Genomic DNA, 10,487 nt, shown 5'->3' on the forward strand with positions numbered 1-10,487 from the left:
TTTTCTGTTGGCTATAGCTTACATTTGTATCGGGCAATATCCACCTTTTTGACTGCCATATGCCTTATTAAGATGATATTTGCCAAAAACAATGTTTATCTGTTGTGTTACATCAATTTGCTCTGTAAATATTGTGTTCTCTGCCTGGTGTATATGTTAGTCTGTTTGTAGGCAACATGTATTTGGATATTAACTTCAGCTCATGATTGGTTTCATTTCGGACTTAATATAAATTTCATGATTTAATCATTTTTTGAGTTACTAGGTTCATGAATGGTAATTATTCTTTACACAATCAATAGTAAACTAAGTTTGGTTTGGTGTTTAGCACACTTAAGGTATTTCAAGTATGTCACTTTAGATAATGTCATTACTTTGTGTATGATGTACTAGGGGTGTATAGGGGTGTTTTGAGCTAATTGCCACACTGTATGAATGTTTTTGGATGGTGTGAGACATTAGGTACCTCATGGATGTCTGACCGAGTACGGACATGTCAGTCAAAGATATCTAGTTGGATTTATTAATGTTTGTTCATGTCCTTTGTGGAATAAATCTTCAAAACTTCTCCTTTGGAAGACACACTCTTTTGGATCAAGGAACACTATCAACCAAAGACTCCACTCAGATTTAAAATGGTTCTATAGGAAAATGTAATATAAGTTATGATGTGTAAGTTGTCAATAAACATACACTTTCCAACAAAAGGTATACAATTCATTTTTAAATAATGTAAAAGAAATGCAGTCTAATAATAATGATCACAGATAATTAATACACAATAAACATGACTGGACAAAGAAGAAACAGGTCAAATATAAACTGACTCTACTCTACTCTACTGTAACACGTCTTTATCATCTGTGTTGCACATTACCGCGGTGATAAAGTTGTGTGACAAACACTTTTGTGTTTGTTAGGGAGAGGTTCATAGAGGGACCTGACGGTGTAGGCCTACTGTCTTGAAATTTCCAACCAAATTGCAGACATTACTTTCGCTTTAGTCGACTTACCAACCTATAGCTTTAACATAAAAAAAAAAACTATATTTGTGGCATCTTCAGCCTTCACTACACATGACAGCCATGCTATTTTTAGATCGTTGGGCAGAGATGAGAGCTACTCAAGAAACAGTACTTTCGCCTTTTCCTCAAAACTCATCAAATACACAATCCAACAACGCCAAATGCTCTTGTGAAGAAGTTATGACAGTTATTCAGCACGCTATGAAATAATAACGTATGTATGAAGCAAATATTCAGAACTACTTGCATTTTTTGAAATCAGTCTGCCTAAAAACAGCTTGCACCAACAATAGAAGGTAATGAACCTACCCCTAAGACTGTAGGGATTATAGCTAAAGGCAAATTTGCCAAAATGTTGAACTATGGCTTTAAATTGGCACTGTTGCTTCCAGTTGGGACAGTGACATATGAGCGCACATTCTCAGCAATGCACTGGGTCTGCAACTGAATGAGGACAACTATGGCCCAGCAGAGACTGTCTCTTTCGTTTTCGTACATTGAGAGCCACATAACTATGAGGAATAAACCTGAGGAAATTATTGAGAAATATGACACAAAGGCTGTTGATGTCTGTCTCCCCAAAAGTTCACTCCCTCTCCACATCTGCTCCCTCAGTGGCATTAAGGATTCCACCATACATTTAGTGTTGATAGATAATGCCAAAAATGTGGTATTTAAAATATAAAATATGATGGATAGCAACCTATAGGGCACACACTCTGCTGCTTGCTTTCAACTATGGTGAGTATCTCAACTGTGTTGGTGATAGATTTCTGACTGAAAACTTCAAGGGATAGTTCAACATTTTTGGCAAATTGGCCCATTGTCATAATCTCAGATTTATTGCCATAAATTGTGACCTGCACACTCACCACACATAGCAGTAGGTTTGTTACCTTTAATTGTCGGTGCAAGCTATTTTTAGAACGGCGGAGCAGAGCCGCGAGCTGCTCAGAGCTACGCTACAGAGGCTAATGGGATTTCTTGGTTTTCCTCATCAAACTCATCAAATACACAATCCAACAACTCCAAAACGCTCTGGTGGACAAGTTGTGACCTGCACATAACGGAACGTTACGAGAAGGAGTCATTTTAGAGGTAAATTCATGCAAAACCGCTGATGCGCGTGGGACAATTTTTCAGCAGGCAGTCTCTGTATTTACCTTGAGAACAACTCTGTCTCCTAACGTTCCGTTATTATCTCATAGCGTGGTGAATGTGCAGGTCACAACTTGTCCACCAGAGCGTTTTGGAGTTGTTGGATTGTGTATTTGATGAATTTGATGAGGGAAACCAAGAAATCCCATTAGCCTCCGTAGCTTAGCTCTGAGCAGCTTGGCTCAGCTGTTCTGAAAATAACTTGCACTGACAAATAAATGTAACATACCTACCATGACTATAGGGATTATGGCAATGGGCCAATTTGCCAAAAATGCTGAACTATCCCTTTAACTACTTCCACCCACGGCCTAAAGACCTACATGCAGGAATGCTTTCTGGAACAAAAACGTGCACTTTAACCGTCACTGAACACCAACAGTTGAAAACATTGTCAGACTTCTCTCCTCATTAGCAACTGACAATAGAAATCAACTCATCAAAGGCACCACAGGCAGATGGCATCCCTTCAGTGAGAGTACAGGCCATCTACATCAGTCAAAACCAACACTTTGCGTTTGCGTTTCCTGTTTTATTTTGAAAATCTTTCCATTGTGTATTCTTCTTCCTACACTGTTGTTTCTAGCTTTGCCTGCATCTTACACACCCATGTCTAGTTTTTTCTTTTTTAATTATAGGCTGCATGTTCCCTCCAGTGGTTGCAAGTTCAATGTGTCATTCTTGTCGTCTTGATTTTTGTTGTTCCTCCTTCTATGGTGTTTGTCCTTGGTGTTACCCTTCTTTTTTTTTTAACAGTTTCATCACTTTATTACAGTAAATGAGTCCATATCATACACACACACACACACACACACACACACACCCACACACACACACACACACACACAGAACAGACAAAGAGAGGTTTGTGTTTCTCTCTCTCTCTTTCTATCCCTCCGTCACCAAGAATCAGACCAATGTTCACAGCATCGGAGTAGAAATAAATAAAACAAAGGTGTTATAAACTCAGAGATGTACAGTGATCACACCTAACATACAACTGGAAACTTTCTCCTTTTTTTTTGTAAATGGAGAAACAAAACATCCCGTAGGAAACACCCACAATAGTAAAAATAACAAACAAGAACAAAACAAACAAATAAACAGACAAACAAACAAACAAAAAAGAAAAACTACAGCATCATTCTAAATCTTGGTCACCCCCCCCCCCCCCCCCCCCAAAAAAAAAACAAAAACAGAAACAACCCACCCCCACCCAATCCCCTACCCATAATATAATAGAAAGGAGAAGAAGAGAAAGGAAAAAAAATAAAACTTGCTAACTCTTACTTACTCTGGCCACTGACAGCTCCATAGTCAGTGTTTCCACCAGCGACTGGATCCACTGTGGTATAGATGGACTATGTGGTGGCTTCCATCTAACTGCCACCATCCATTTTGCCACAGTGGATGCCAACAGCCACACTTGCCTCTGGGCTGGACCCAGTTGTAGATCTGAGTCGTCCCCCAGAAGCATACTTTGTGGTCTACAGTTAATTTCTAGCTGGAGGAGTTCATAGAGGACATGTATGAATGTCTCTGTTTGGTTTAGATTACATAAAGTACAATTAGGAGTTGTAACTATTTTCATCTTATAGCGCCTCTTAGGTGTTAAGTATGTTCTAAAAATAATATTTATGTTTACTAATTTATTATTTAGATTTTGAGAAGTTTGTCTCGTATTCCTCCATACATTGGCCCAATTTATTGGTGGTTTTGGGCAGTCAATGTTCCACGCTGTTGTTACTGTTAGCGGTGGTTGAGTGTGCTCTATAATTGAACTGTACATAGCAGATATACGTCCCTTAGGCCGCGTTCAGACTGCCAGCCAAAATCCGATTTTTAGCCCATCCAGATTGGAACCAGATAGCTCTTTTTAAGTCTGAACAGTCCCAAATCACATGAAATCCGATTTTTGCAAAACGAATCGAAACCACCTCCAGGAGGTAGTTTCAGATCGCATTTGGACAGATGCGTCTCAGACTGAACAGCTCCAAACACTCAGAACGGTTTTGACTGTCCATGACGTCACTCCCCGCAGCGCTGTCAATGTGTTACAGGTCCTGTATGGTCCCGTGAGCTCCAGTTAAATATCAATTTCCTCCTTGTTACTTTTCTTTTATGCAAACTACCCTGTTCTCGGCGACAGGAGTGACGGCGACGTCGCGCTCCCAGCTCTAGGGTGCTGGAGTTTCCCGTCTCTGTGGCTACACACACATACACACCAGTCTCTGGTACACGTAGCCTACACACACACACCAGGCGGGCTGAGGTTGAAACTAGCGGGGTACAGTAGTGCGGCTGCAGCACCGGGCAGATCACCGTGCTGCAGCGAGAGTAGCCGCCGCGTCCGGGAGGCATCGCCTGTCACATATGGCGGAGCCTCCGCTCCGACGTCGTTGCTACAGCAACCTGTCAGATGGGTCAATAATGTGGCCCAGTCTGAACAGAGCCGAATGCAATTTTGGACACTTGCTAAAAACAGTGTGGACAGTCAGCCCTAAAAATCGGATATGAGAAGGAATCAGATTTGAATCAGATTTGCCTGCAGTCTGAACGCGGCCTGATCATGACCTTGACCTTTAACCCCTCCAACCCCCCAAATCTATTTACTGTAGTTCCCCCTTGACTCCAAGTGAATGTTTTTTTTATTTATTTGAAGATGTTTCAGTGTCAGATTACTGAAATACCGCATAATATTGCATAATAAAGAGATGCGGTTGAGTCTCAAGTCCAACATCATGTTTGATTACGTAAATGAATTGACATGAGAAACCACAGTATGGGAATAGCTCCTCCCAGCTCGCAGTGCTCCAGCAGCACTCGGGGGCATGGTTGGTGCGATTAGTGTGCTTAGATCCACCCTTTTCCCCAGCTCCAGCTTTATGTTCTCGCCCACATCTGGAATTCTTCTGGCTCTGAAAAATATAATGCCGATAGGAAACAAGAAGAAGCTTGAACTGGGTAATACATTTCTGTTCATTACTGAATATTTTTGAACATTTTGTTTAAGCTGCTGATCCCAGTCAGACTCTGTCTAATGCTGCTCTGTTTTGAATTTATGTAAATCTGACTTTGCGTTGAACCTTAGATGAGCAGACCAGGCAGGCCTCTGACTGCGTCCAAGTCACAGGTTCCAGGTGTTATGTGTGTATCCACATGCCATGTGGATTTTACCCATGACTTTGGTTGAGAATGGGCATGTTCCAAATCGCTTAAGGCATCAACAGATCTCCACAACACAGCTCATCTCATACCAAGACATGAGTCACAGACAGAAACGCCTGTAAGAAACCACCACGCCCTGCCTGTCTGTTTTCTCAAACACACATCCATCCACCTGACTACTCTGTATTAAAGGTGAAAGAGAACAAAGAACATCTTGTACTGGCACAAGTACTGTTTCTCTTGGCTTTCACTGTCACTATCTTACCCAACAGCTTACTAGTAACACATCTGAAACCAAAACATGACACGTGATCATAGATTTAAAAAAAAAAAAAAAAAAACATCCTGACAGCCTGTAGGAAAAATGTCAACAACCTGATCCATGTGTGACGGGGACGAAGGAGGACCCTGGCGGGGTTTGAACCCTAGTCTCCCGGGTAAGAGTCATAGTGACAGGACCGTCAACTGTCACACATGCAAAAAACAAAAACAAAGCAGAAGTAGTTCAAAATGACACAAGTTATAATGACTATTGAAAGGAAGAAAAAAATCTGGAATATCACTGTCCCATTCAAATAAACAAATAAAAACATAAATACACACTTCTACTCTACAGGTAAGAAACAGGTGCTGTTTGTGTCTGCCATATTTGTATTCCAGATAACATGGTGGTGCAGAGGTGAGGAGTCTCGCCTCCCAGTAAGAAGGTTCTGGGTTCCCGGGCCTGGGGCCTTCCTGGGTCAAGTTTCCATGTTCTCCCCATGTCTGCTCCAGCTTCCTTCCACATGATAGGCCACTCTAAATTGCCTATGGTGAGGAATGAGATGAGATGAGCCCTGTGACAGACTGGTGACCTCCAGGGTGCACCCTGCCCTCACCCTATGTCAACTATTGGCTCCAGACCCCCGTGACACTGCACAGATAAGCGCTAGACAAAGGACACATCTGTGTTCCTCCTGTGTGTCCAGCTGTCTGACCAGTTTGAGCCTGTCATTTTGATAATGAGAGTGTAGATTATCATCTGCAGCCTACAACTTCCCCCTAACAGTGTCTCAGCTGAGGACTTTTAAACACCCGAGTCTCATGTCAGGATGAGATCCAGCTGCTGTGGTGCAGCCTCTGTTCAGACTATAGCATACCTACAGTATAAGCTCTGTGGAGTTTAACTCTTTACTTTCTATCTTTTGTTGAGAATGGTGTAATTAAGCACTTCTTTAAATTTGATAAAAAGATGAGTAAATTTGAAACAGTTAGCGAAACCAAGATCTGTACAGCAGGTTTCTCTTCCTCTTCTGCAGTTTAAGGCAGGATCAGACCACACGAATTCAGGCCAATTTTCACATGATTTTGTTGAAGCTGACACATTTCCAGTGTCGGGCCTGATAATGAACACTTTACGACGTTCTCCGACGCCTTAACGGAAAGTCTAGCATGTTAGAATTTTTGCATTTCTTTGCCTAGTCTGACATCTCCTACGACGTGAGCCTTGATGTTGACCAATAGGATGACAGAGCGCTCTGACACATACCTTACATTAGGACAGACAGTCATACTGTCCTCTTCACCAGACCCAGAAACGGCTCCATGATCATTTTTTTTCCTTCTCTTTTTCATGTCTGAGCTAAAGCCCAGCAGCATCACAGCGCTACAGTAGCCATAATTGACAGTTTGTTGTGTCGCCTCCCCGATGACCTTTGAACTTGTGCAGCGTCGTGATTGGTCGTGAGTGATGATTGGTCAGGTTCATACTTGTAGTTTTGCGACCAAGACATGACAGGAATTCATGCCACTATGATCATTTAATCTAATACATGCAGCCATTTAAAACAGACTGTATGAGGTGTCATAATGTTAACCCAAAAAACAGATCACACAGACATCTGGAACAACTGGTTTGAAACATAATAATCATTATAATAATAATAATCATATTATATAATAATAATAATAATCATAATAATCTTTCATAGGGACATTTATCACATTATATTAAGTATTACATTAGAGCAGCGATAGGATCATACCTGACATCATGTTTATATTCACACTCATCAGTAGTTATTATTCTGTGTCACAGTAAGACTCAGTGGTCATAGGTCTGAGCACATCAACAGGAAGACAGATAGATAGAGAGACAGAGACACAGTCAGACAAACAGACAGACTGAGAAAGAGGTGTGTCTGAGACACACATCAGGCAGACGGACAGAAAGACACCTGTACTCAAAACCACCTGCGGTTGTTAGAGCAGGTGTCTCCACGTCATGATGACACACAGATAGACACATACACACACACCCTGCATCAGCAGGATGAGAGCAGGGTGTACAGAGAACATTATAATCAGCCTTTATGTTGATAATTGTTGATGAATTGTTTCAATAATTCGTCACCAGTCTCAGTGTCTTAATCAAAAGCTGCTGCTGGTGTGAGAGTTCATGAAATGTATTTGGGTCTGTTGATTTATCTGTTGAGTTGTCGTCTCAGAGATCTATGCTCTCATTAAATTATTATTTATTAAATAAACTAAACCATATGTCAAACCTAACCCAAGTCCTGGACCATCCATTTGGTAGAAACTGCTGTCCTCTCTGGTCCCGTAGTTCCAGGACAGGAGGTCTAGGATTCCACAAATCACTCAATGGGAGAATGGGACATGAAACTTCTGCAACACTGCACATTCACTTAAAGCTATAGTTCTGGGGCGGTGCGTGGCGCAGTGGTTAAAGCGGCTGCCCCATGTGGAGGCTACAGTCCTCAACGCAGGCGTCCCCGGTTCGAATCCCGCGTCGGGCAGACCTTTCCTGCATGTCATTCCCCCTCTCTCTGCCTCCCCCTTTCCTGTCGATCTCACTGAGCTATCAAATAAAGGCAAAAAGCCAAAAAATATACTTTAAAAAAAAAAAAAAAAAGCTATAGTTCAACATTTTGTCAAAATTGCCTATTGCCATAATCCCTATAATCTTAGGGGTAGGTTCATTACCTTTAATTGTTGGTGCAAGCTGTTTTTAAATCGGCGGGGCAGAGCCGCGAGCTGCTCACGAATCTGTATTTTTGCCTTTCCCTCAAAACTCATCCACTGTACAATCCATCAACACCAAAATACTCTCGTGAAGAAGTTATGACCTGTACATTAACCACAATATGAAATAATAATGTTTATAGGAAGCAAATAGTCCAAACTACTTGTGTTTTTGAAATCACTCTGCCTCAAAATTTTTGCCTCGAAAACAACTGTGTCTTATTATTATTTCATAGTGTGCTGAATGTGCAGATCACAACTTCTCTTCATGACTGCTTTTGAGTTGCTGGATTGTGCATTTGATGAGTTTGATGAGGGAAAGGGAAAGTACCACAAGCCTCCATTGCATTAGCTGAGCAGCTCACGTCTCTGCCCCGCCGATCTAAAAACAGCTTGCACCAACAATCAAAGGTAATGAACCTACCCCTATAAAACTACAGGGATTATGACAATAGGCAAAATTGCCAAAATGTTGAACTCTGCCTTTAAAATATAATATAAAACTATGTCCTGATTGACAGCAATTGACCCTTCGCGTAAGCCCCGCCCCCTTGGTTACTGTTGCTACGCCGGGCAAGCTTTCACTCCCAGCCATGCTCCTGGCAATATTTGGTATCGATTTCAAAGGAAATATCAGAAAATTTCTGGATAAACTGTTCTGAGATAATAGAGAGAAGAAGTCACAAAGATCATTCAGAGTTTTCAGTGATGTGACTCGCACAGGAGGATAAAACATCTGTTCAACGACACGACTGGACAATGTACAGAGCAGCAGTAAGGACCGGTAATTTTACCGTCTATCAACCCACGAAGACTTAAGTCATCTCACTGGTCATGAAACGTTGTCAAACTGCAAGTTTTGGGGCGATTGTGAACCACATACAGCTTTCGCTGCTGTTTTGTTTTCTCCCACCGCTGTATCAGTCAGTGAAAGCAGTCCCTGCCTGGAGGATCCCTCACCTAAAAGCCCAGGTAAAAGCCCTAAAAGTACAGCTGTCATTTCGGATGTGAACATATGGTTATCCCCATATTTACACTTGCTCAAGTCAAAAAAAAAGTCAGCTCGTATCTGAACATCTCTATAGTGCTGCTGCCGCCGCCGCCGCCGCCGTAGTAGCAGCAGCAGCAACAACATCCTTCTCTACAAACAAATGTTTTTCGTCCTAGTCTCAAAATGTGTCCACAAAAGCAAACGTAATGAGTCAACTGCCGAAAGCTTGCCAGGCCTATAGTTACGGTTGCTAACGTAGGATTGGACAATAGCCGTTTGTGGGAGGAGTTGGCGAAGGGTCAATTATGCCAACTACTAAAGTTTGCACTAGAGAGGGAGGGACCCAAGCAGAACTATGTTCACAAAGACTGGCTTCAAAATTACTCACAATCTCTGGGCGTAAAAGTATCAGCTTAGTCCATGGGAGGGGTCCAAAGATGAGAGTCACTCAGGCCTGCCTATACTCTCTGATAATCATGATCCTGAGAACAACTTTCTGTGAGTCTCCAGCAGCAAAAAAAGAGACTTGATTATGACGGAACTGCCTCAGGTGACCTGTCTATTCTGACACGGCAGAACTGCAATTACATTAACATGCTGTATTCTGTGTTTGTCTATGCATACATGAAACTGAATCAATGCTATTGAAGCAGTCGTGATGCAGATAGATATAATCTTGTCAGATAGTCTCCTAGGACATGGGTTCTCAACTAGTCTCACTCTGGGACCCACATTTTCCCATGGTCATTAAGTCGCGACCCACTTTTATAGAATTTTATAGAAGATTTTTTTTTTTAAGCCTCTAAAAACTCATTTTGCTCTTTATTGAGCAAAGTGCATTTCAGAGCACATGAATGAAACTGAGGAGGACCATGACAACTGCATGTACGGAAGTGAATAAAATAATATCAAACTGCACAAAATGGAGACCAACAAAATGATATATTTGACTTCTAATGCATCTCTGCATTCAGAGCATGTTCACAAAAGTGAATAGGCTAAATATCAAATTGCACAAAATAGAGACCCACAAAACAAGGTATTTTCACTGCATTCAGGCCACATTAATAAGAAACTGATATATTTGCATTCAGAGCAAATGGAGCAAATAATAAGAAAGTGAG

Source organism: Trachurus japonicus, chromosome 4 (genome assembly GCF_045865225.1).
Source record: "Trachurus japonicus isolate A0001 chromosome 4, Traja_1.0".
NCBI lineage: Eukaryota > Metazoa > Chordata > Actinopteri > Carangiformes > Carangidae > Trachurus > Trachurus japonicus.